The sequence below is a fragment of the Lathyrus oleraceus genome, chromosome 7, assembly GCF_024323335.1.
Source record: "Lathyrus oleraceus cultivar Zhongwan6 chromosome 7, CAAS_Psat_ZW6_1.0, whole genome shotgun sequence".
In the NCBI taxonomy this organism is placed as follows: domain Eukaryota; kingdom Viridiplantae; phylum Streptophyta; class Magnoliopsida; order Fabales; family Fabaceae; genus Lathyrus; species Lathyrus oleraceus.
The window spans coordinates 182,304,200-182,329,965 of NC_066585.1; positions in this window are offsets into that span (position 1 = coordinate 182,304,200).

The window sequence follows — 25,766 nt, forward strand, 5'->3', positions numbered from 1 at the left end:
GAAGACAGAGTATTCGAGGACAATGAGGTAGAGAGAGAAATCAGAGAACTTACCTGAGATTTTACAGATCGTCTTCTCCGGCAAGGTGAAATTTTTAATCTCTTGTTTTCATCTGTTCTTGATACTAAGATGTGAATTAGGGCATAAGGACTCAGAGCTCCAAATCCTCGGGCTCTGATTCTCTAGAAGCAGCATTTAGTTTAAATTCTTGCACTTAGGGTTCTTGGACAATCTATTTTGGTTATTGGCTTAGGGTTTGAATTCCATGAAATTGATAGGATATTCGGTTAGACCTTGATGAGATGATTTCATTGATGGCCTCAATTTAGGTTTTTGATGGCCACCGCCGCCGGAGGCGATTTCCGACACGGTGGCCCACGGTGGTCCATGGCTAAGTGTATGAGGGGGTAGACGTGAGCTTTGAACGGATTTGAGTGGTAGATGCACACGTTTTTAATTTCCAATTAAATTCAAATTTAATTTCATTCCCCACGTGAGTAATTGTCACTGGATTCACATGCTGAACTTTTTCCTTGTTTCTGTTTTGGGCTCCATTCATTGGGCCCAAGCTTATTCACTCATCATCATCCCAGTATGGTCACCATACCCCCATGCCAATGACTGAGTTCCAAAGGGCTTTTTGGCCCTGGGCCCATGCGCCTGAGTGATGTTCACACCCTATTTCCATAATTGCACCCCTGGCCTATTGCTAGCATATTTCTTTTTATTATTTTTGTTGATATGTTTGCCTCATTTTTTTTACCATGTATTAATTCTTTTTTTTAATCTTGACTCTAATTGATTAACATGATTAGAAAATATTAGGAATTTATTTGTTTATCTTGTTAGAATTTAATTGAGTTCAATTAGGATTTTAACATGTTTAGGATTAATTCACTTGTTAATCATTATAAAAACCCTTGAAAAAGATTAAAGAATTCCGTTTAATTCAATTAATGTTCCATGTTTAGGATTTAATTTGATTTGTTTACCATGTTAAATTCCATATACCATGATATATCCATTTGAATTGTTCACTTTAATTGTGGTTATTAGATCCAAATTGAAAATGGCATTTCAATTTGATACGACGTGTTAACATATCCATTATTTTCACCATGATCATTATATCATATCATTACACCATTTTACCATTTCATTCATTGGTGTTAGCATTTTAATTTCCATTTAGTTCATATTGTTTAACTAACTACATTTGTTGTTTTGTGTTGACATGTGAATCTGAGATTCAAACCATCCAAGTTACCCATTACACTTTTATTCATTCCATTAGCTTGTATTGTTTGACGTGTCATGCCGCTTGTATGTTTTAGGCATGGCACATAGTTTGTAACTTGTATGATTCATTTCCATTTCTTTTCCTTGTGTTGTATTGTGTGAATCCATCCCCCCATTATGGGTCATATGTCCCCCCACCCCATGATCATGTAATAGCTTAGGTTCATTTCCTTTAGTAATTCATCATGTATGCTAATTAAAAAGATAAAAACAAAACGATAAATAAAGCATTTCAAAAGAAACAAAATATACTTGATTCAATGTCAAGTTGTTTTTCCAAATAAAACTCACACCATTGTAACGCGGATACTTGATCCAACGTCAAGTATCTCCCATCCATTCCATGATCCATGATCCATGATCCACATCTCTTATCCGGTCTCTTCTCAACCTTATTCTATCTATCTTCTCCATTCTTCACACACATTTTTCATAATAAACTCACACACTTGATCCAACGTCAAGTTCCTTTTTCAAACCATTTTCACAACAAACTAGAATGCAAAAATGGGGTGTACATGCTTGTAGACAACATTCAAATACATGGGTTGTCGACCGTACCTAGCTTGAGGACCCGACACTTGACTTCCCCCTTAAAACATATAATGATTTAAACAAGTTAGATCTAGGTGCTGTGAGGGAGAAAAAAGGTAGTTAGGACTTCATTATCCTCTCGACTCCCGAGTATTCTAATTGTTGGTCGTACTTAGTCAAGGGTCAGATACTTGTCTCCCTCTAAGTTCCAATGATTATACTTTCCAAACTCTTTTCACAATTCAAATCTCTTTTTTGGATGAAAAAGAGAGGTTTGGATAACATTATCCTCTTAACTCCTGAGTTCTTGGACTGTTGACTGTATCTAGCCAAGGGTTTGATGCTTGTCTCTGCACATAAAATCAACCCCAACAAATTAAAGCATCTTTTGCCTCAATGTACACTCTTTAAACCTTTTAGAAAGGACGTGTTACTTTCGTTCTACCATGAACGACGCTTAAGCCTCCATGTCTGAGCAAGTAATGTCTAACTCTAGAGTGTGATCCAAGCGTATCCACTTTACTGCAAACAAGAAAATACTTCCCGCTCCCATGACAGAGTATACGAGCAAGTGAACAGTAGCACGCGAATGTCAATATTGTTCAGTAAAAACAACCAAACAAATGTTCTGTTTGTGAGCCCAACTACGGAGCCCTGACTTCCTTATTTCACGTATGAGGACACGTAGGCACAAGGGCCCAAATCCTTGGCGAGCACACTAAATTAAAACTTATTTTATCTCCCACCTTATTCTTTCATCTCATTCCCGATAGCAAGCAACATACAGATAAAAAACATCCATACACATTTGATACGAGCAAGTGGTTCCCATGGAGTACCATGGATGTGAGGGGTGCTAACACCTTCCCCTTGCATAACCGACTTCCGAATATGCTCTTGGTTGCGAGACCATTCTTTCATTTGGGGTTTTATTTCTATTTTCTCTTTCCTTTGGAATAAATAAAATCTGATGGTGACTCTGTATTTTTCACGGTGCGACAACACTATATGAAGAAATCTCCAATCTCAATTAAAGATGATTTAAAGTGTGGTTCAGTTTCTACAAGAAATTTTATTTTGAATCCTTTACTTGAGAAGTTGGAATTATGTTTTATATCAACTACATATTTTATTTGATATTGCTAAGATTCATAATTATGTTTCATGGACAAATGTCAAGCCAAATGTTCCACGATCCGTGAGATATATGTCTCATACCGGTTACAACAATCTCAATCTTCCTAATAAATATTTGACTAATAATGTTTTTGGGGGATGTCGATCAAGATTAGAAATCATAATCATTATAGATTGTTCTCATATGCTTTTTAGAAGTTCAACCAAGTTCATGATCTAAATCCTTATGGGCTTTTGGAACTGGATGTTTGTGGCTATAGAAGGAGTTCATATCCTTTGTGAAGACTCGTACCTTAAGAGAAAAGATCTACTATGTGAGGAAGCTGTAGAATCCTGAAGAGAAGAAAAAGAATCAAGCTCTAAAGATTGAAGTCATCAACTTCGGTAATTATGGTTTTGCAAATGTCAATGGTTAATGCCTTGTGTTATTTCTCTGGTTTTCATATTTTCACACCTTTGCCAAATTATGGTAAAAAAAGGGAGTAATAGTATGTGTAATGGAGAGATGTAACTATTGACTTGACTACTAACTTTATGGTATATGAGGTTCAAATAATATATCATGGTGTACTTAGTACTTACTGTTATTCTGATTAGTACTAACTAATGTTTTATGTGCACACAAGCTAAAGCATCTGGCTTGGCATCTTCCCCTCAACCTTGTGTGATTGTGTGTGCTGATATCTATGTGTGTTAGTAGTAGCTTATGACATTTGGTTACGGACTAGTAAATGTGTGTGCATGCATGACTAACCTGTCATGAATGAATACATGTTAATTGTTTATGGAAGCATCTTTGTGTCAACTGAATGATGTGTGGCAATTGATATGTGTCGCTGCTATGAATTTTGTTATTGTTGATGTTTTTCCTAAGTATGGGACTCCTTTGATACTTAATTGCGTTTTTGCTTGAAGAGTTGTTTTGTCAAAATTTTCCAAAGGGGGATATTGTTGGTCCTTTTGGGATTGAATGCATTATGCAAAACAACATGGAGCTTATTCAAGTTGTTTCTGGTGTATAAGAGACACATGTGGATTATGGAATATGATGTTCTAACATGTGTGCTGAAACATCTTTTCTCTGGCAACAGACAGATGGTATTGCAGTTTTGGTTTAGAATTATTATATCCAAGATTATCACTATAAAGAAGATCTATAATCCATGGATAAGAGTTAATTTGGATGTATTGGTGCAACATGTGGAACACGATGTTCCAACATGTGTACAGTGAAGCATCTGGCCCTGGTCAGCAGGCCATGATGGATGTTGCTTGGTGAAAAATTTATGATTGCATCTCAATTAGATTTGTTGTATATTATTTGACAATGTTTGTGTGATTTGTTTGACAGCTGTTGAAGATCAAATTAGATTCAAATGGGGATTTTAATTTGAATTTGAGTCATAACATATCATATCTTTTGGATATTTGTGTGCAAGAACAAATCACAACCAAATCTTCTATAATTTTGGACGATATAATAACTGCCAAAGCGCATTGGAAAAATCCCAGAATTGAATTTCTATTTAAGAAGACTCAACCCTCATATTTGAAGGGTGCATGTTTTGAAGATTCCTTGTGTTAGGGTTTATCTTTTGAGTCTTTATTTGTGTTATTTTTGTGCACCACTCTAGCGTCTCCATTCACAACTTAAGGCATGGGGTTTGGTTTGTTAGTTGAGTTTTAAAGGTTTGTTCCAAGACACTAATACTATAAGTTTCAGAACAAAGTGGTTGTGTTGATTATACATCACACTATTTCTTCAGCCACATGGAATAGTTGTCATACCCCAATTTCATCCTAGGCTTTTAAAGTTTTTTAGTAATTCTTATATTTTTCTAGGTTTTTTAAATATTTTTTGTGGTTGCTTTTACTTTTATTTTAAAAGTTTTAATAGTAAAATGATTATTTCAATAGCTTTTATTTTAATATCATTTATCTAATATATAAAATATTTTTAAAAAAGGGTATTTATTAGTTATTTTGATTGCTAGTCTTTTTTTTTTTAATTTTAATCACAAGAGAAAAATATATTTATTTTAGTTATTTAATAAAAAAATTAAAAAATTAAAAAAAATTAAAACATTGGATTTAGTAAGGAATCAAAATATATTTAGTATGACGCATATTTGGTCGATTCTCGTTTCTTATTGGTCGTGTTTTGTCACAATTTTATTTTTTCCTTTTATAATTGACCTAAAAATCATTATAAATAGGAACTTTTCTTTCATAGTAGACAACCATTCCACAAGAAAAAAGCCAATAAAAAAGAGAGAGTGAAGCCGCTACCTACTTCTTTCGATCCTCTCTTATCCACACATATAAAAAAATAAAGAAAATAAAAGAAGAGAGGGAAAAAAGGCTCTTCTTCTTCGTTGAAACGCATAACTCCCTCGCCTTGACCCTTCTCCCGCTCTACAATTTTAAATTCCACCGCACCACCTATCAAGACAACCACCTCATCTCTCTCTCTCTCTCTCTCTCTCTCTCTCTCTCTCTCTCTCTCTCTCTTTCTTCTCTGTTTCTCTCCTCTTCCTCTATCACCGACCGAAACATCCTCCGCTCTTCCTTCATCATCGACACATCTCCCTTTTTGCGACCACAACACAAATAACACCATTATCACCAAACAATTCGACCACTCTTCTATTGTTCGCATCTCCTTTCTCTTCACCATCTTCCACGCGAGGAAACCCTTTTGCCTCACATCCTTCAGCGGAAAACCATCCTTCTCCTCCACCCTTTGCCACCATAAAAATTATGATCCATCTCTCCTTCAACCTCGCATCCTACACCCTTTCCCTTCATCTCTCACCGCCCATTCTCACAACTGGTTTCATCTCTCACCACCCACAGTATAAACTGACCACCGGCCACCACATCAAATTCGTATCGTCGTGCCGAAAATAACCTCGTCATTGGAGGTCTTCTTTTTCTTACTCTCTTTTTCCCTCTCTATTTGTGTGTTACAATGAAGTGTGGATTTTGTTTTGATGTTTTGTTGTTTTTGAACACTCATTAGACCCTAAAAACAATAAAAATAACACACAACCAAAGCATAAAATACGATAAATGGAAACAAATCGGACAAAAAATGGTAAAATGCTAAGTAAAAATGACTAGAAATAACGGTATGAAAACCACTTATCAAACTCCCCCAAACTGACATTGTTGCTTTTTCTCAAGCAACGAAGCTTACTTATGCAAATTTTTGGATCAAGCTGTTACATGAAAAACCATACAAAAATGAAGTTACCGATACTCATGTATGAGATTTCGTTCTTATCGACTAAGCCTAGTTCTCTCGGTAATCACTTGAAAGCAAAGGTATTCATAAGAACACTAACTGCGGTAAAGCCACAGACCTAAGTATCCCTTTCGGATACCTCTCCAGTTATGATTTATACTTAAGTCTCTTTTACAATTTTCCTCCCTTTTCATTCGGACAATCAAATTAAGGCAATTAGAATTATTTTTGTCATCACATGCACAAGATCGGTCGGGAATTTTTGTTCAGACACCATTTTTAATTTATTATTTTTTTCCAATGAAGTTACACACTTTTGTGTGTTTATTTATCCACTTTGGGACGATATTTAGGGTTCAACCACCGTTAGTCTAAATAACCGGGTGTGGGTTACCCAACATAGAAGGTGTTGTTGCATTTTACCGTCTTTTCATCATTTTGGTGCTAAAATTATTTGCTTACCAACCAATCAATCATCCCTGAGTTGTTGCAACATCACTTGGACATCATCCAAGACTACTCCTTGCCTAGTTTGCTCAACCCTCATGCCATGATTTTCGGGTGAACCCACTCCCACCTATCTTTATTTGCATTTGAAGACCCAACTTCGTTTTTGGTAGGAAGTGTGGGGGTAGGAACAATGTCTTATTCCATTGCAGTACCTGCAAAATGATTAGTAAAATCAGGCTCACCCTCTTCCTCGGATGAATTACCCGAATAGGGGATGCCCACTTGGTAGAGTCAATTATTCGCAATATCAACCCTTAACTTTCTAGGATTAGGAAAGTCAAGAATGCCATTCTTATGGATCATCACCGTGTAAGGCGCACATATCTACTTTATTCCTCCCCTAAATAATATGATCCTTGGCCAAGTTAAACTCAAACCCAAAGTTCTCGACATTTTGGGTAATCATACCCCCCACCGAAATTCCTCTGATGGTCGTACGAGCAACCTTTCTCAAATAGTTGGTCGCAAAGGCGACGACATTAAGAATACCATTATTAGTTATACAAAATAAAAAGAAAAACACCCTTTGGAATGCCACAGTGGTGTTATCACCTCATTCGAACAAGGTGAAAGCAAGCACCTTTTGCGCGTATCGGAAGCACGAGTTTTGGATGGTGGAGGCTTTCGCCCCTACAGAAATATAAAAGCGGTGGCTCTTAAATTTAAAATCTTTTGAGACATGTCTTGGCCCATAGATGGGAAATTGGAGAATGTGCCCCCAGTTCTTCCACACTCAATTCTTAGTTTTGGTTAAAGAGACGGAACTTGAGAATACCATAGTAGTACCTCGTGCTGTCAATCCACTTCTTTTGCAATTTAAAGTCCAATGTGCTTAAAAATTCAAGGGTGATGCGCTCATATGTTGGCGCTTCCTATTGCATAAAATCAAGAAACCCTATAAAGTGGAACGTTGTATCTACTTTGGCTCTAAGACCAAAGGTAGAAAGAGTTCTTTCACACATGTACCTTGGCGGAGTGATCTTTCGCTTGATGAGAGTGGGGTACCGCTTAGCTTGAGAGTCATCCTCAATGTAAGTTCGGAGTGCCCCTGAGAAGGGGGTGAATTAGGATCAATTAAAAATTCTTATTTTAGAGACAAGTTTGTTCTTATTTTTCTGGTTTGGTGATGAGTTTAGAAAGCGATAAAGTGTAGAAAAATAAAGAACACAAGGATGTATACTAGTTCCCTTCACAGTCCGAAGGTATGTATAGTCCCTTTTCAACATGAAAGATATTTCACTATTTGTTAGGACTTGTACAAGACCAGTATAATCACTAAGAACAATCCTCTTGTGATTCACCAAGTTGATATGAGAACAATCATCTCAAACTCAACTCTCTTGCTTCCAACATATATCACCTTAACACTTCTACAAATGAGTGTGATTCAATGAAGAGAAGCAATGGTTAAGGGATGACATTTGAAAAACGTTCAGATCAAAAAACAGACTTGAAGCGGCCACTGCTTTAGTGGAAATCGATTTCTGAAAAATGGGTAATCGGTTTCACTGAAGCGTTGCTTTTGAAAATTGATTTTTTTTGTGAGGGAAATCGATAACTAAAAAGGGGGTAATTGATTTCCTTGCCTAAAAATAGGATTCTGGAAAACACATAAAAGGCAGGACACGAAATGGAAATTGATTTCTGATATAGGGGTAATCGATATCCTGAACTGAAACTTGAAAAAATATTTGAAATATAGTATAGAAGCAGTGTGATATTTAAGATATAATGGACCATGCATGCAAGAAATATTTGGAATAATTTTGAGCACTAAGTTATCAATATATATTGCATGCTTGTATCTCAATAAATCAAGATTAATGCTTGTCTTCAAAATATAAGTCTTGAATCCTTTGATGCTAGCTTTCACACATGTTGAATTTTGAGTACTTGATTTGATTAAGTGCACTTGAAGCTTTTTCCATACTTTTGACATGATCATTTGACTGGCACTTTGTCTTCAGAAAAACACATTAGATGGAGAGTCTTGACTTCACACTTAAAGAAAATGTTATGAGGGTTGAAGGATATAGTTCCTCCTCTCTTTTGAGGACTTTATGATTTCGCAACTTGCTTGCCCATATTGCATCTCCTGGGTGCCATTTTTGGTTGAAGTCGGAAAATTCAAAGTGAGTGTTTTGGAATTTTTCTGCACGGAAGTATGATCAGGGTGGTGGTTGATGAAGTTTTTTTTAAGTGAGTGTTTTCGTTGTTGTCGTACCTCGAAAAATGAGAACGACCTCGTGAAGTGTAATTGCACGCTCGTGGGACGGACTTAACGGAGTCTCCATCGATCTTTATTTATTCCCATAGAGGGAAAGGGAAAATGTCAAATAAAACCCCTAAAGAAGGACAAGGATAAGGTCATCGCAACCAAAATCAGGGTTCGGGAGTCAGTTACGCAAGGGGAACGTATTAGCACCCCTCACGTCTGTTGTACTCAACGGGAACCTTTTGGTTAGTTGTACGTGTTAGTGTTTGTTTATAATTTAAGCTTCTCGAGTTATTAAGATGTTAAAGAAGAGGACAAAAGGTTTATTTTTTATTAGTGGGCCTGACAGGATTTCGCAATCCTGCTCCTACGTATCTCAAAAGATAAGTCAAGGCACACATAGTTCAGGGTAAAAAAAGTTTGTTTGTTGGTCAATCTTAGCGAAAGCTATCTTGTATTAATCGACGGAAAACATTGTTTTACCCAAAACAAGTAAGAAGCGGATATTTGCACCATATTGAATGGATTTACAAATCACATTCACGCCACTTATCTCAACTCAACAGTTGTGGATGAAACATTGTTTTTCATCTACTTAAGACAAAATATATTTCGTTTCTGAAAAGGTTTTTTAGGTTGGGCCAAAAGGCAAAAAAAGTTTGAATGAATTTGATGTATTTTTGGCGATGGCGAGAGCTTGGATTAGCGAGATATCCATCTCGAATCCTAGTCTCAGGAGCTCGTGGTATTCACCCCGTTTCGTTTCCATCTTTATTAAAAAAAGTGTTTTGAATATTCTTATGTATTTTGAAGTTTTGTTGAGAAAATGCACTTGATGTTGATCGAGGTTTGTTTATGGTTATAAAAAAAAGTTGAAGTGGTTTTATGGTTTGAAAAATGATTTGAATGTGGATGGTTGATAAATCTACATAGTGGGAATGATTTGAAAAGAAAAGTTTCAAATGGGTTGGTTTTTTTTAGATAATTTTGAAAATAACTTGACGTTGGATCAAGCTTTTGACTTGCCTTGCGAAATAATTTTGAAAATGATTTTGGGTAAGTGATTAGAAATGAATTGAAATCGATGATTAAATAGGATGAATACAAATGGTAACGCGAAAGGTGAGAATTGGACCGCAAAGGGATGCGAATTCAAATGTAACGACATAAACTCAAGCACAAGGCGTAAATCAAACACCGCAAGATCTAAATATATATACAAGTATTCGACAATGATAAAAGTACAAAAACACAAGAGCACACACAATATTTACATCCCACATCCACAACAAATGATTCAGAGAAAATAAAGTGAAAAGAGTTAATGCACGGATTAAAATCATGACGCAAAGACGCGAATCAAAATCACGTACACGAAGACGTGCGAAGGCTAGCACAAGAAATTAAATCTGATCTAAACATAACGATGTTGGATGGTTATTCTTAACACAAATAATAATATAAAAAAACAATTGCTAACGCGTAAGTGGTCATTGCAAGTCGAATCAAGAAATACTAATATAATAAAAATCAAATTAAAACACAAAGTTGCAAATCGAAATGTGAATTGGTAAGCGCACAAAAAGATGTTCGCCGCTATGCTAAACCATCGGATGCGTCTAAAATCTAAATACAACAATAAACAAATATAGAACCTCACATAAACCAATAAAAATCGACCATTAGCTTGCTACACTTAACGTGATCATCACAATATGAATCAAAGTCGTGCATATCTAAATTTATCAAAAAGAAACGCAAAGAAATATAAATTTTAAATGTGCTAAAAAAAATCAACAATGTTGGTAACACGAAAAAATGTGATCATCGCAATTGGATCAAACTAACACAAATGTCACACATTATGCACATCTATATACAAACAACGTATCGACACGATTCGATCCGAACAATATAATCAAAGCCAGAATAAAACAATAATACCATATATATATATATATATATATATATATATATATATATATATATATATATATATATATATATATATATATATATATATATATATATATATATATATATATATATATATATATATATATATATATATATATATATATATATATATATATATATATATATATATATATATATATATATATATATATATATATATATATATATATATATATATATATATATATATATATATATATATATATATATATATATTGAAGCTTCCTCACGCCGTCGTACGACGGGTGATATGAAGCAGGTAGTATAAAAACAAATCCCATATCTTTCTTAAAAAAAGCTACACACACCTTTATTTTATTTGTTTATGTAAGAGCTTTTGGAAACAAATACGATTCTTTCTTTTGGTGCCGCTCTGGATGTGTTTATTTGATTTGTCTCCTCTCACTCTCAGTATCACCACAATATATATAACTCACTTTAGGGTTTTTAATAATTTTGAAAATCCACAAATGCCCTTGGTGCTAATTTTAGAAACAAAATTAAATAGTATTAACTAAAACTAAATAAAATTAAGTATTAAAAATAACTAAAATAAAAATATAATAAAAACACCAATAATTTTATTTAATTTTTTTAGACACTCTAAAAAAATGCAAAAATAAAAGTCTCTAAATAAAAAAAAGTCGGGTGCAAAAATGCCCGAAAAAATAAATTGACCGCACCAAAATGATCAGCGTGAAATAAACTTCTCGAAAATATTAAGCATTTGATTTAATTTTGAAATAAATTTTTATCGGTTAACAGGCCCAGACTGATCAAAATGCGGCCAAAACAAGTCAAAAAAATAAAACGAGCGTGACAGGTTAAACTACGTGAAACGCAGATTAATATAATTGACGTCTGCAAACTCGATTTTGAAATTTTCCATCCACTGGTTTTACGCACAGTTGAGATTCAGTTTGGCCGATATGTCTGTAAATCCGAGAAATTATTCTGACTGACAATTTGGACATTATGCATGTTATGATATGCATATGATGTTAATGATTCGATGAATGCATTGATTCGAAGATTTAGGGTCAAAATTGGGGTATGACAGTTGCCCCTATTTAAATAGTTTTACCAAATGTATGAGCGATGACAATTCTCATAGTATCTTGGTGAAAGATATTTAAATATAGAAGACTCAAATTTTGTCCCTAAATGCCAATGACAAGATATGGTATGCTATGCATGGAAGAATGATTTTTTTGTTCGTTGGGGTTATGATGTGAGATGAAACTTAACATGATCTTTTATGATGGATGATGGACAGATCTGTGGGGAATGATGGAGATACAATGGTGGTGATTCACAAGAAATGTCAAAGACAATGGGTGAGGACTCACTGGGGATGACAAATTGCTGGGAAAAGGATACTAGGGAATATTCAAAGTATGTTTTATCAATAGGTTCAGACATGACCTGACACTTTAGAATATATTTGACAGTTCTGGAGATTTCTCATGAGAAATTCATCCAATCGGAGATTTTGGAGATTTTTAACCGTGAATTTATCCAAGACGACAATAAATTGGAGTCTTCTCACTAGAAGATCACCCAAACAACCAGACGTTGGAATTTCCTTATCAGAAAAGCATCCATACAAAACAAGATTAGGAGTCTTCTTGCGAGAAGATCATCCATGTAAAAGGCTAAGAAGGTCTTTTATGAATAAATCAATTAAGACAAACATCATTGGAGTTTTTTTTTTAACTAGAATCACATCCAAGCTTATGGGAATTCCTTAAAATGGATAGTCAAACATGACTTTCTAGGAACCATCAGGAAAACATGGTAATCAAACTCTCTGTATAGGCCAACAAAATTTGGAATTTGACTGTAAGTATTGGTTACAACCAGCTTCTAACAGATTAGTACCAGTTACAACTGGAATTTTAAATGATGTTAGAGACAACCAAACTCCAAACACCAATTATGATTGGATTTGCAAACGGAATGCCGATTATGACTGGACTTTTGGAGGATGCCAATAACAATTTGATTTTGAGGATAGATTGCCAGCAACAACTAGTCTTTTGGGTCAAAGGACAACAATCGACGATAAGACCTGGGTCAGTGAAAAATGAGCACGAAGTACACTTCAGACCATGCATGATTGGATTTTTCTTTTATGCATGATATATGAGTGATCATGATGTGAAAATGATGACTCTACATAGACTGTGAGTTGGTGGAGACTCTTTATGGAGATTTTAATTCCTCAACACCAATGACTCAACCAAAATGCCCCGTGATGGATGCTGCTAAGGAAAACTTTATCAAGCTTGATAGTAGTTTTTGTCCAATAGATCATTCCAGAAGGTTGACAAGTTATGCCCCATAGAGATCTTTGTTACGATGATCTAGGGGTGCTTCTTCAACCTTGAGTCTTTCGAGACAACAAATGATTTCCTTTTAATATTCCCATATTCCAAAGAAAAAATTGTGTTCTTTCAATATGTGTTAAAGAATCTTTTCAAGTTCAAAATATCAATATTAACAAATAAATGGCATTTTGCATAACAGAGAAAAAACACGAGTGATAATATTGATAGACAAATTTTGTATTTATTAAAGAATGGTAACGTACAAATGGCGGAACTCCATCGAATATTACAATTTTAAAAATGGCAATCGGGAAAGGGTTTACATTGAATCCAAAAACCATTATTATCCCTAATAACCATGACTCCACAAAACCTTTGTTCTGAAAAGAGAAGTTGGATTGATCTTTCGCTTTGGCTCTTCTTGTGTTGATTAACACTATCTGATGCAGTCTTTGCCTTTAGTCCCTAATTTTTGCCTGGACCACCCTTTCGGGTTTTCAATCCACAGGGATGCTCTTTTTTGCCTAAGTATCCCTTTCGGTTTTTCAACTTAGCGAGCTATCATTTTTCTATTTTATCCCTAACTTTTGCCTGGATCTCCCTTTCGGGTTTTCAATCCACCGGGATGCCCATTTTTGCCTAAGTCTCCTTTTCAGGTTTTCGACTTAGCGGGTTTTTATTAGGCATAGTATTTTTCGACTGCACTAGAGTTCACGGGGTGTGAGATCTCTTCTTCATCCATAGTTGTAAGAATCAGGGCACCTCCGAAAAAGGATTTCTTTACAACATATGAGCCTTCATAGTTAGGAGTCCACTTCCCACGTAAATCTTTGTGCACAGGCAAAATCTTCTTGAGCACGAGATCTCCTTCTTTGAATTCCCGAAGATGGACTTTCTTATCAAACGCCCTTTTAAGCCGTTTCTGGTACAACTATCCATGGCACATAGCGGTCATACACTTCTCATCAACGAGGTTCAACTGGTCATATTTGTTCTGAACCCATTCAGCTTCTTCCAGCTTGGTTTCCATCAAGATTCTCATGGATGGTATCTCTACTTCGATTGGGAGAACTGCTTCCATCCCATATACTAAAGAGAAAGGGGTTGCCTTTGTTGAAGTACGGACCGAGGTCCGATATCCATGTAGTGTACAAGGTAGTATTTTGTGCCAATCCCTATAAGTTTTCGCCATCTTTTGTAGGATCTTCTTGATGTTTTTATTAGCGGCTTCAACAACTCTATTCATCTTTGGACGATATGGGGAAGAATCATGATGCTCAATCTTGAAGTTCTCGCATAGCTCTTTCATTGTTTTGTTGTTCAAATTCGTGCCATTATTTGTGATGATCCGGCTTGGAATTCCATAGCGGAAAATAATCTCTTTTTTGAGGAAACAGAAAACCGCTTGTTTTGTTACGTTGGTGTAAGAAGCGGCTTCTACCCATTTGGTAAAATAATCAATTGCTACTAGAATAAAGCGGGGACCGTTTAAGGCTTTAGGCTCTATGGCGCCAATCATGTCAATTGCCCACATTGAGAAAGGCCAGGGTGATGTTAAGACATTCAGTAACGTTGGCGGCACATGCACTCTGTCAGCATAAATTTGACACTTGTGACATTTTATGGCATAGTTGAAACAATCAGACTCCATGGTCAACCAGTAATAACCAGCTCTTAAAATCTTTTTAGCCATGGCATGCCCATTGGCATGAGTCCCAGAAGATCCTTCATGATTCTCTTTGATTAACAGGTCTGCTTCGTGTCTATCCACGCATCTGAGCAAAACCATATTGTGGTTTCTCTTGTATAACACATCATTGCTTAGGAAGAATTTGGATGCTAACTTCCTCAGGGTCTTTTTATCTAGGGTTGTAGCATTTGCTGGATACTCTTGATTTTGCAGGTAGTGTCTGATGTCATGAAACCAAGGTTTTCCATCGGCTTCCTCTTCAACCAATTAACAATAGGCTGGCTCAATTTTTCGCTCTATTTGGATGAGCGGTGCTTCATTGTGAAATCTAACTTGGTACATTGAGGCTAACATAGCCAGAGCGTAATCTACTTGATTTTCTGTCCTTGGGATATGACAGAAAGTGACTTCATCAAAGTATTTTATCAATTCCATGATGTATGCACGATATGGGATCAACTTGGTATCGCGGGTTCCCCATTCACCTTTGACTTGGTAAATTACCAGGGCTGAGTCTCCACACACCTCAAGGATCTTGATTCGAAGGTCAATTACAGCTCAATGCCCAGGATGCATGCCTCGTATTCTAATATGTTATTTGTGCACTCAAAACACAACCTTGATGTGAAAGGAGTATAACCACCATTTGTATTCATCAAAACATCTCCCACACTATGCCCCATGTAATTGAAGGAACCATCAAACATTAGCTTCCATCGAGATCCTGGTTCAGGTTCTTCGTCAGGGCCTGGAATCTCATAATCTTTTATAGCCATAATATCTTCATCAGGGAAGTCAAACTTCAATGACTCATAGTCTTCAACAGGTTGGTGTGCAAGGTAGTCAGGCAACACACTTCCTTTAATGGCCTTTTGGGTTACGTACTGGATGTCATACTCAGACAATAGCATTTGCCAATGGGCAAGTCTTCCAGTTAAAGCAGGCTTTTCAAAAATGTACTTTATTGGATCCATCTTGGAAATCAACAAAGTCGTATGACAAATCATATATTGCTTAAGACGTTTGGCGGCCCATGTGTCGCAACCTGAAAAATGGAATGCGAAAAAAAACAACCGGTGAAGAAAGACAGGAGAGTCGCCACCGTGCGTTATTTATCCCAAAGGAGGGAAAGGAAACGCTCGAAGTAAACCTGGAAAAGGAAAGGACAAGACAGGGTCTCGCAACCAAATCTTGGGTTCGGGAGTCGATTATGCGAAGGGAAGGTATTAGCACCCCTACGCATCCGTAGTACTCTACGGGATCCACTTTTGTAGTTCTTGTCTAAAGGGTGTGGGTTTATCTAATATGTTATTTACTAAAAAAAGGGGTCAAAAGAAAATGACTCGCACGGATGTCGCATCCACTGCATACGTATCTCATCTGAATATGAGAATCAGAGTCTTCGTAGCTCGGCTACCTAGGGGTTAAGGGTAATTGTGCTCGCTAAGACATCGTGTCTTATGCCTACGTATCTCATCTGGAATAAGAATCAGAGCAAGCCGTAGTTCGGCTAACTACGGGGTTATGGATTGGGTTTTGGACGAACGACGTTACTACGCAATCTACCGGATGCTCGACCTTTGGAGACTTACTCGCCTGTAGTAGAAGGAGTTAACGTGTTCTTAGGAGAAGAAAAATCAATGAGTTGGTAGGGTTAGGGATGCTCATGCAAAAAGGGAAATCCTAGACGAAGGAACCTGCATAAAGTAAACACACAAAACATTGCCTCCTATCGAGGTCTTCCAGCTAAGAAAGCGGTAAAAATACGGGAAAATGTAAAAGTACCACACGGATAAAGATCCGAAGTAATAGTAATTAACGGAACAAGGAAACCCTGAGATCCTTCCAAGATAACACCATCAAAGAAAGTGAGTCAGTATAGGTAATCGGAATGAAACCTCCAGGTGGTATCCCACAAATAAAGTGGAACACCAGGCAAACCATCTCTGCAAGAGTCATATGAGCCCTCACAAAACAAAACTCAACAAACAGGTTAGAGAAACAAAATAGGGTAACCAAGAGTTGCCCCCAAATCAAAATGTAACCACATGAATCATGCCATTAAAATTCACAAAAAGCTAAAAAAGCAACCAAGGGTAGGAGGCCTAAACCTCTTGTCAAACACATGCATCAAAAGGGTATCAAATTCACCCATAATACCTCATACATTTAGAGCATTCAAATTAAAGGCATAAAGATGATGGATATAGGGCAAAGCTGATTGGAGAGATCAGTTGAAATCAAATGGCACGACTGGATTTGCAAACCAATGTTAGGGTTTGCTTGAGCTGAAAGTGTGTGAGTCAGAATGAACCTTTTAGAGTTGCCTGGAGGTTGCTGCAGATTAATTCTCACTCTCTCTGTCTAGGTTTCTCTTCAGGTTTTGTCCAGGGTTTTGTTCCAAAGAAACCTCAGAGTGTTTTGCTTCTCTTCCTTTTTCTGTCTGTTCTCTCTCTTTTATAACCTGATTTTCATGGGTTTGTGGGCTCAAATGAGAGAGGTCCAAGTCTGAGATTTTTTCTTTTATTTATTTATTTAAATTTTTTTTTTTTCGTTTTCCGTTTTTTTTCAAAACACGTGGGCTTCGCCTAACGAGCATGACAGCTCATGAACAAATCTTTGCTCCTTCAAGATTAACGTTTTGACTGACGAATAGACCCCTGTTGGAAGTAACTCAAGTCTTTCCCTTGTGTTGACTGATCATCTAAATAGAACCCACAAAGTGTCCTGGATGATGTTCAAGTTTCTTGGAGCTAATCCCGATTGACATGATGAAATGCAATGTATCTAATGTTAAATGACCTAAAAATGAATGCGTGAATAAGGAGGGAAAATTTTGGGGTGTTACAGCTACCCCTATTCAGTCATCAGCTAACCCGAGTAGGATAAAAGCGAACAGCTTATCAGACAAACAGGGTGAGCTGTGATTGAATACCAAAGACAGACCGAAAATTTGCGCTTCGAGAACACCACAAAAATGCTGAAATACACCGCGCTGTTTATTTCTCTTCCGATCCTCTGGCTGAATCTGAATCAGTCTTCTGACTTAATCTGGAGTTTCGATCCTCTGGCTAAATCTATACTCAATTTAGTCCTCTGGTTGGATGTTAATTTTGATCCTTGGGCTGGATACGGTTTCAATCTTCTGGCTAGATCTTCTTCGATCTTCTGGCTAGATCTCCTTTGTTTCGATTCTCTGGCTGAATCTATTTTCTTTGATTCTCTGGCTGAATCTACTTCGATCTTCTGGCTAGATCTGAATTGTTTCGATTCTCTGGCTGAATCTATTTCCGGTCTTCGGGCTAGACCTGACTTCAATCTTCTGGCTATATCTTCTTCGATCTTCTGGCTAGATCTCCTTTGTTTCGATTCTCTGGCTGAATCTATTTCGATCTTCTGGCTAGATCTGAATTGTTTCGATTCTCTGGCTGAATCTATTTCCGGTCTTCGGGCTAGACCTGACTTCGATCTTCTGGCTAGATCTGGATTGATTTGATGATAAATTCCCATCATCAGGATCTCGCGTCTGAGGCATGCGCTGGTTGACTCTCTTTCGAAATCTGCGCCCAATCTTCATGTTAGATATGCAGCTTCGAGAATATCCCACTCTTGGGCTTCATACATATTCTTCAGGCTAGAACATGTTATAACGACTCTTCGATTAGACTTTGTTTTTTAAATGCGATCCGCGAGCTGGATCCTCTTGTAGGTTGATTTTCTGTTGAGCTGTCAATCTATTCCTCCAGCTGGCTTGCTGGGGAAATAACGCTCGTAGTCGACTCTCTGGCTGAATCTTCAAAATAAACCTTAGGCTAACTCTTGGGAAAATGATTCTCAGGCTGAATCTTCAAAAATGACCCTCAGGCTGGATCACTGGAACAACGATTCTCAGGCTGAATCTTCAAAAATGACCCTCAGGCTGGATCACTGGAAAAACGATTCTCAGGCTGAATCTTCAAAAATGACCCTCAGGCTGGATCACTGGAAAACGATTCTCAGGCTGAATCTTCAAAAATGACCCTCAGGTTGGATCACTCACACTTGATCCTCTGGCTGGATCTCATGACTCTGGTTGTAAAGCAATTCTTCAGTCTGCTTTGGAAGACCTGTTTATCAGCTTATGTGTATGCTTGATATGATATGCATGCAAATGTAAATGTTATGCATGGTGTAAAAAGAAAAAAAGAAATCTGTTTGGGGAAGCAACTCTGGTAGGGAGCGGATCGCTGTATCAATCCTTGAATGCTCTGTGGGGAACGATCCGTCTGCCGGGACCGGGGAGCCACCGAAAATAAATCGGCCTTTTTTGAAAAGTTGACCATGTTGGGGAAGTATCAACTATGGAAACTTTGCTTGGCGAGGCTCTGCGAGGAGAGTCTGTGAGGAAAGCACTTCCTGGGGAAATGTCGTAGGAATCGACCTTTGCTGGGGATATGAACTTGCTAATCATCCTCAGGCTGGGGATTAAAACAAATCTGTTAGAAATAATCTGCTGGGGACGAGATGAACACTGGGAACACCACCCTCTTGTCTGTTGGGTATGCAACTACTCCGCTGTTGCTGGGAAGATACAGTCTGGTACTGACAATTCCGTTGGGGATATACCGTCTGGATACTGTCAACTCTATCGGGGAACCTGCTCTGCAGAGGAGAGGCTTTGTCAACCGCTTGGGGGTGAGGATTCATGACTTGGCATCCGGTTCCTGTGACCTGTAACCAAAAAATACACGTATGCCCCGGGGGATTACTCGGTTTGAATTCACCGCCCGAGATTAGGCACATTCAAAGCAATTTTAAATGTTTTCCTGTGCAAATCATCTGCAAAAGCCACCATTACATTCAGATGCAATATGTTTCCTCAAGAATTCAGACATCTTTGCAAACAAACTGATAAATAAAAAATAAAGAGACTTTTTAACTGAATTATTCGACTTTTGTTGGTTGAAAAATTTGTGCCAGGAATAGGCGAGTACATAAGGAAGCTGATCCCTGGAAAGAGGCGATCTCTATAAATTGAACAAGAGAAACTATCCTAATGGCAATGTGGAAACAGGGTCCCACTGAGTTTCGACTCTGCTATGGCTCGTATGTCCTCAAGACGCTCTGCTCATCTTGCTTTCTGAAGTGGATGGTTAGACGATCTTTAGCTTTCGAAGATTGCCGGATTGAATGAAACGGTGATGTAACACGGATGAACTCAGATCACAGTCATTCGCTTATTCCCTAACTTTTGCGTGGACCGCCCTTTTGGGTTTTCAATCCACTGGGATACCCTTTTTTGCCTGAGCCGCCCTTTCGGGTTTTCGACTCACGGGGTGTACACTTTTTTTATTTTTTATATCCCTAATTTTTGCCAGAACCTCTTTGTTCTTTTTTTTTTTGGTTCGTCGGGATGCCCTTTTTTTCCTGGACTCTTCTTTTTAATGTCCAACGGGTCTATTTTATGCAAAGTATTTTTTAACTGCGTCTGAGTTGACAGGGGACGGGAAGTCTTCGCCATCCATGGTTGTTAGCATTAGAGCTCTGGCAGAGAAAACTCTTTTAACCACGTATGGACCCTCGTTGTTCGGTGTCCATTTGCCCCTGTGATCTGTGTTGGGAGGAAGAATTCTTTTGAGTACCAATTCACCGACTCGATACTCCCGAGGGCGCACTTTCTGATCAAACGCTCTCTTCGTCCGTCTCTGATATAGCTGGCCATGGCATATAGCTGCTAGTCTCTTTTCCTCAACTAGGCTTAGCTGATTGTATCGAGAACAGACCCATTCTGCTTCGTCCGGCTTCATTGTTGATGCAGGGAAAAGTTATTCTGGCACAAAATGGCATATGAACCCCCTCCGATGTGATCAACACTGCACCAACTCCGCGACCATTGACGTTGACCGCCCCATCAAACATCATAATCCATTTGGATTCAGGGTCAGGCCCCTCCTCCGGGAGTGGTTCCTCGCAATCTTTCGATTTGAGAAACATGATGTCCTCATCAGGAAAGTCGAACCTCATAGGTTGGTAATCATCAATCGGTTGCGCGGCAAGATAGTCTGACAAGACACTTCCTTTGATGGCTTTTTGTGAAGTGTATTGGATGTCATACTCTGTCAGCATCATTTGCCACCTAGCAACCCTTCCGGTAAACGCTGGCTTTTCAAAAATGTACTTGACTTGATCCATCTTTGATATCAATAGAGTCGTGTGAGTCAACATATACTGTCTTAGTCGGCGAGCAGCCCATGCCAAAGCGCAGCAAGTTTTCTCGAGCAGTGAGTATCTTTGTTCACAGTCGGTAAACCTTTTGCTAAGGTAGTATATTGCATGCTCTTTTCGACCTGACTCGTCATGCTGACCGAGCACACAACCCATTGACCTTTCTAACACAGTCAAGTACATGATCAACGGTCTTTTCCTCTTGGCCTGTAGATTGGCCCCGATATTGATCTCTTTCTTGTCGTCTTTGGTACCAATGTTGATGGTCTCAACCACCTCCTGATAAGGTGTGATAGCTCGGTCCTCCTGTTTCAACAACCTGGCTAACTCCTCAGGCAATTCACAATCTTCCTCAGCCCCTTCTTCGGCTTGATAGATAGGATTGTCGAAGTCATACTTGGCCATAGCAGTGTCGTTAGCAGTGAGATCCGGGTGATCAGTTTTACAAGGTGTTTTTTTGGAAAGAAAAACGAAAAAGAAACATGAAAAAGAAACATTGCCGTTTTTGTAAAAGTAGAAATAATTGAAAGAAAGAGAACACAAAATTGTTTGCAAAAGTTGTCCTTTATTGATGATGAAAATAATTGCGAAATGTAACTAAATGGATGGCCCTACAGATGAGTCATTACACCTTGGTCAAAGTATAAGACTTTATTATGCATGTGATAAAAGGAAAACAATAAAAATTACTCCTTCAGTAGAGTAAACCGGACGACTTTTTCAGACGACCAATTGTCGAGCTTTTCTCCTAGGACACACGGGCGAATCCAGCTATCTAAGTCACAGTCACTGTCAGCCTTGTCTTCATCTACGGCATTGACGGTGTGGGGAGAAACCAAACCCCCGCTGGAGAAAGTGTCAACTTCATTCTTCTGAGACCCCGGAGTATACCCTAATCCAAACTTGTCTTCTTTTATGATTGGCTCCACAAATTTGCCCCAGCCTTGGGCATTACCAGCCTTAACCACTTCAACAGCTTGCTTGTATGAAGAGATAGAAGTCCCGACCTTCTCAGACTCAAGTGAAAAGACAGCTTCGGGCACGACCTCACTGATGTTTATAGTTCCGAAGCCCTGACACGGCATCTCATGCATCTCGCCATCCATCTCCACATACTTAAACGTAGACAGGTGGCTAAAAAAAATATCCTCTTCACCACAGACAATGACGATCTGACCTTCTAGTCCATATTTGAGCTTCTGGTGGAGAGTAGAAGTAACAGCACCGGCAGCGTGAATTCAGGGCCGACCTAGCAAACAGCTATAGGCAGGCTGGATATCCATCACATAAAAGGTACTCTTGAATACCTGCGGTCCAATCTTAACTGGTAACTCAACTTCGCCACAAACAAATTACTCAGCCTCACAACCAAATTACTCGGCCTAAGGGTGGCGTCGTCGCAATCCAACTTCGTTAAGGCTTTCTTTGGGAGAACATTCAGAGAAGAACCTGTATCAAGCAAAACATAGGAAAGCACCGTCCCTCTGCATTCCATTGTGATATGTAAGGCTTTGTTGTGATTCCTTCCCTCAGATGTTAGGTCATAATCGGTGAAACCTAGCGCATGGCTAGCGTTTACATTTGAAACTACCGACTCCAGCTGGTTAACAGTTATCTCTGGTGGAACATAGGCCATATTCAGTACTTTCAACAGGGTTGCTCTGTGTGCCTCAGAGCACATCAATAGTGAGAGAATGGAGATCTTTGAGGGTGTCTGATTTAGCTGGTCGACTACCTTGTAGTCACTTTTCTTGATAATCCTCATAAACTCATCCACTTCCTTCTCGAATGCGGTCTTAGGAGGAGCTTCCTCGGTAGTAACCTTTTCGGTGGATACTTGTTTTCCTTTAGCCTTGGCAGCTGCCTCAGCTTCAGCATTCGTGCGCAATGTTGATGGTGCAAATAGGCGTCCACTGCGAGTGAAGTCACCAATTCCTCCAACATTGTCTACAGCGGAGCTACCAATGTCAATGTCTTCTTCGTTAACTTTCTGCCCCTGGAAGTAGATATCAGCCCCATAGTGCCACGGGATAGCACTGTCTTTCTCATACGAAACAGGTTCTGGTACCGTGATGGTGACCGGACTAACCAAAGTCGGTTGCGGGTTGTCAGAGTAAATTGGTGCTGGACTTTCTGGGAAATATATTATTGTCGGAGCGGGTCTCTCGGGAACATATATTTCTTCAGGAGTGAAATAAAACGTTACTGTCGACACATCATTCTTCACTGGACGGGTCTGGTCGAACTGAAGACAACCTTCATCTATCAGTTGCTGAATACCCCTTCTCAAACTATCACATCCGTTCTCTGCGTCTTGACAATTTCTGCACTCTTCCCCACAGCCCGGGAAAATCTGTCCTTTCAAAAGTCGGTCTTTAACTACCGATAGCGAAGTCTTCACTTGAGCCACATCAGAAACCAAATTCAAAGTTTCCCCACTATCAACAACATTAATCCTCTGCCCGCCGTGAGCTGGCATCGGGTTTTGGATAACATTAGGCACTGGAGAAAAATTGATGGCCTGGGCATCTCTCAAATCTTGTACCTTTAGCTGGAGAACCTTGCAATTATCTGTAGTATGGCCAGGTGCGCTGGAGTGAAAAGCACATCTGGCGTTGACATCATAACCTCTAGGCAGATTGTTGGGATCGACCGGTGGGGCCAGAGTTCTCAACGTAACCAGATTCATGTCAATCAGCTTGGGAAGTAATACAGAATAAGGCATTGGGATTGGCTCAATGACCCGGTCCGCCTGCCTTGGACGTTGTTGATAGTGTCTCTGCTGACCCGGATTACCTCCTTGTTGTTGATTGTTGTACCTGGGTTGCTGTTGCGGATGATATTGCGGTTGAGGAACATGTGTTGGAATAGTGACTGCGGCCACTTGATCTTGATAATAATTAGGGCGTCCTCTGCCGGCATATACAACGCTCGTCTTAGCTTCTCTTCTTCGCTGATCGTTACCAGCAAACGGTTTCTTAGGAACTGATGAGTTGGAAGCACTGTTGTCTTGAATTCGGCCCATCTTCAACAGGCTCTCGATCCTTTCTCCAGCAATCACTATCTCTGCAAAGCTGATTGACGGGCAAGCAACCAATCTCTCGATATAATTGCCTTGAAGAGTGTTCATAAACATGTTCGCCATCTCCCTTTCAGACATAGGGGGTTGGACGGATGCAGCAATCTGTCTCCAACGCTGAGCATATTCTCTAAAGGTTTCCTTGGCAGTCTGAGACATTCCTTGCAACAAGGTCCGATTTGGAGACATGTCCAAGTTGTATTGATATTGCTTGACAAAAGCCTCTGCCAAGTCTTTCCAGCTCTTGATGGTAGTACGATACAAATGAGAATACCATTCACGAGAAGCTCCAGTTAAACTGTCTTCAAAATAGTACATCCACAACTTTTCATCTTCAGTGTGAGCTCCCAACCTTCCCAGATAAGATTGGAGATGAGTGTGTGGGCAAGAAGCCCCGTTGTATTTCTCAGAAGTAGGGGGTTTGAACTTGTGAGGGATCCTTACTCCCTGAACCAGGCCAAGATTGGTGACATCAAAACCTAAGGAATTTTGAGACTCCAAAGATTTGAGCTTCTCAGCAAGCTCATCCATACGGCGAGTGGTCTCGAGGGCTTTGTCGTGCAAAGAGAACTGATCATACTGATAATCTTCAGTAACGGGGCGCCCGTTAATCCGAATTCCTTGATTCACGTTGTACCTTCCGCCAATACCATTTCCGACATTCCCCGTGTTGCCAACATTACCCGGGTTTCCATCAACATTTGCGTTACCCGCGTTTCCAGTATTCACAGGGTTATCAGCGTTCCCAGGGTTACCAGGGTTCCCCTCAGCACTTGGTATTTCCACCTCTGGATCGGGCCTCGGTTGCTCAACAAATTCCTTCAGCTTCGCCTGGCCTTCTGCCATACCAGTCATCAATGTCATGAACTGATCCATCCTTTCACGCATATCAGCCAGTTCTTTCTGTATCTGGTCCATTGCTAGTCGTGGACGGTTTTCCTTTGTCGGGTACCTGTGAACTCGCTTAGGACCAATAACTGCCTGAAACAGGGAACAAACATTAGACACTGCGATGACACCTACAAAACAAACAAGGGTTAGTATGTATGGTATGCGATGCACTGCTTATTCGATTTTAAGCCCCCCCCTTAAAAAGGGAATACCCTGCAAATGAATAAGCATGAGATGTTGGATACAAATATGCAGATGATGTTATGCAATGCAATGGCATGTCAATCAGAATTGCTGGATCCGCTTGAACATCTGTCAGGTTGCACTGCCTGGAGAGAAATTAAGAGGATCAAGCAAAGCACACCAAACAAAGGTCATGGGATGGATCATGTTATCCTTAATATCAACCATCCATTTTGGTGGATTATGGTTTACACCTTTTCAACACCCAAGTTTCATTGATATTAAGGATACCTGAACGGATCGACCATGAATCAAGGGTTTGTTGTAAGTCACGAGCATGGAGTTTAGGTTAAGAACCACCCAAAGGGAGTGTACTAAGGTTTAAACCTGCCAAACATGTTCTACAGAAAGGTTCCCATAGTCATAATCCCATCTTTCGGATATTATCGGAGGAACGACTACTCGTATTC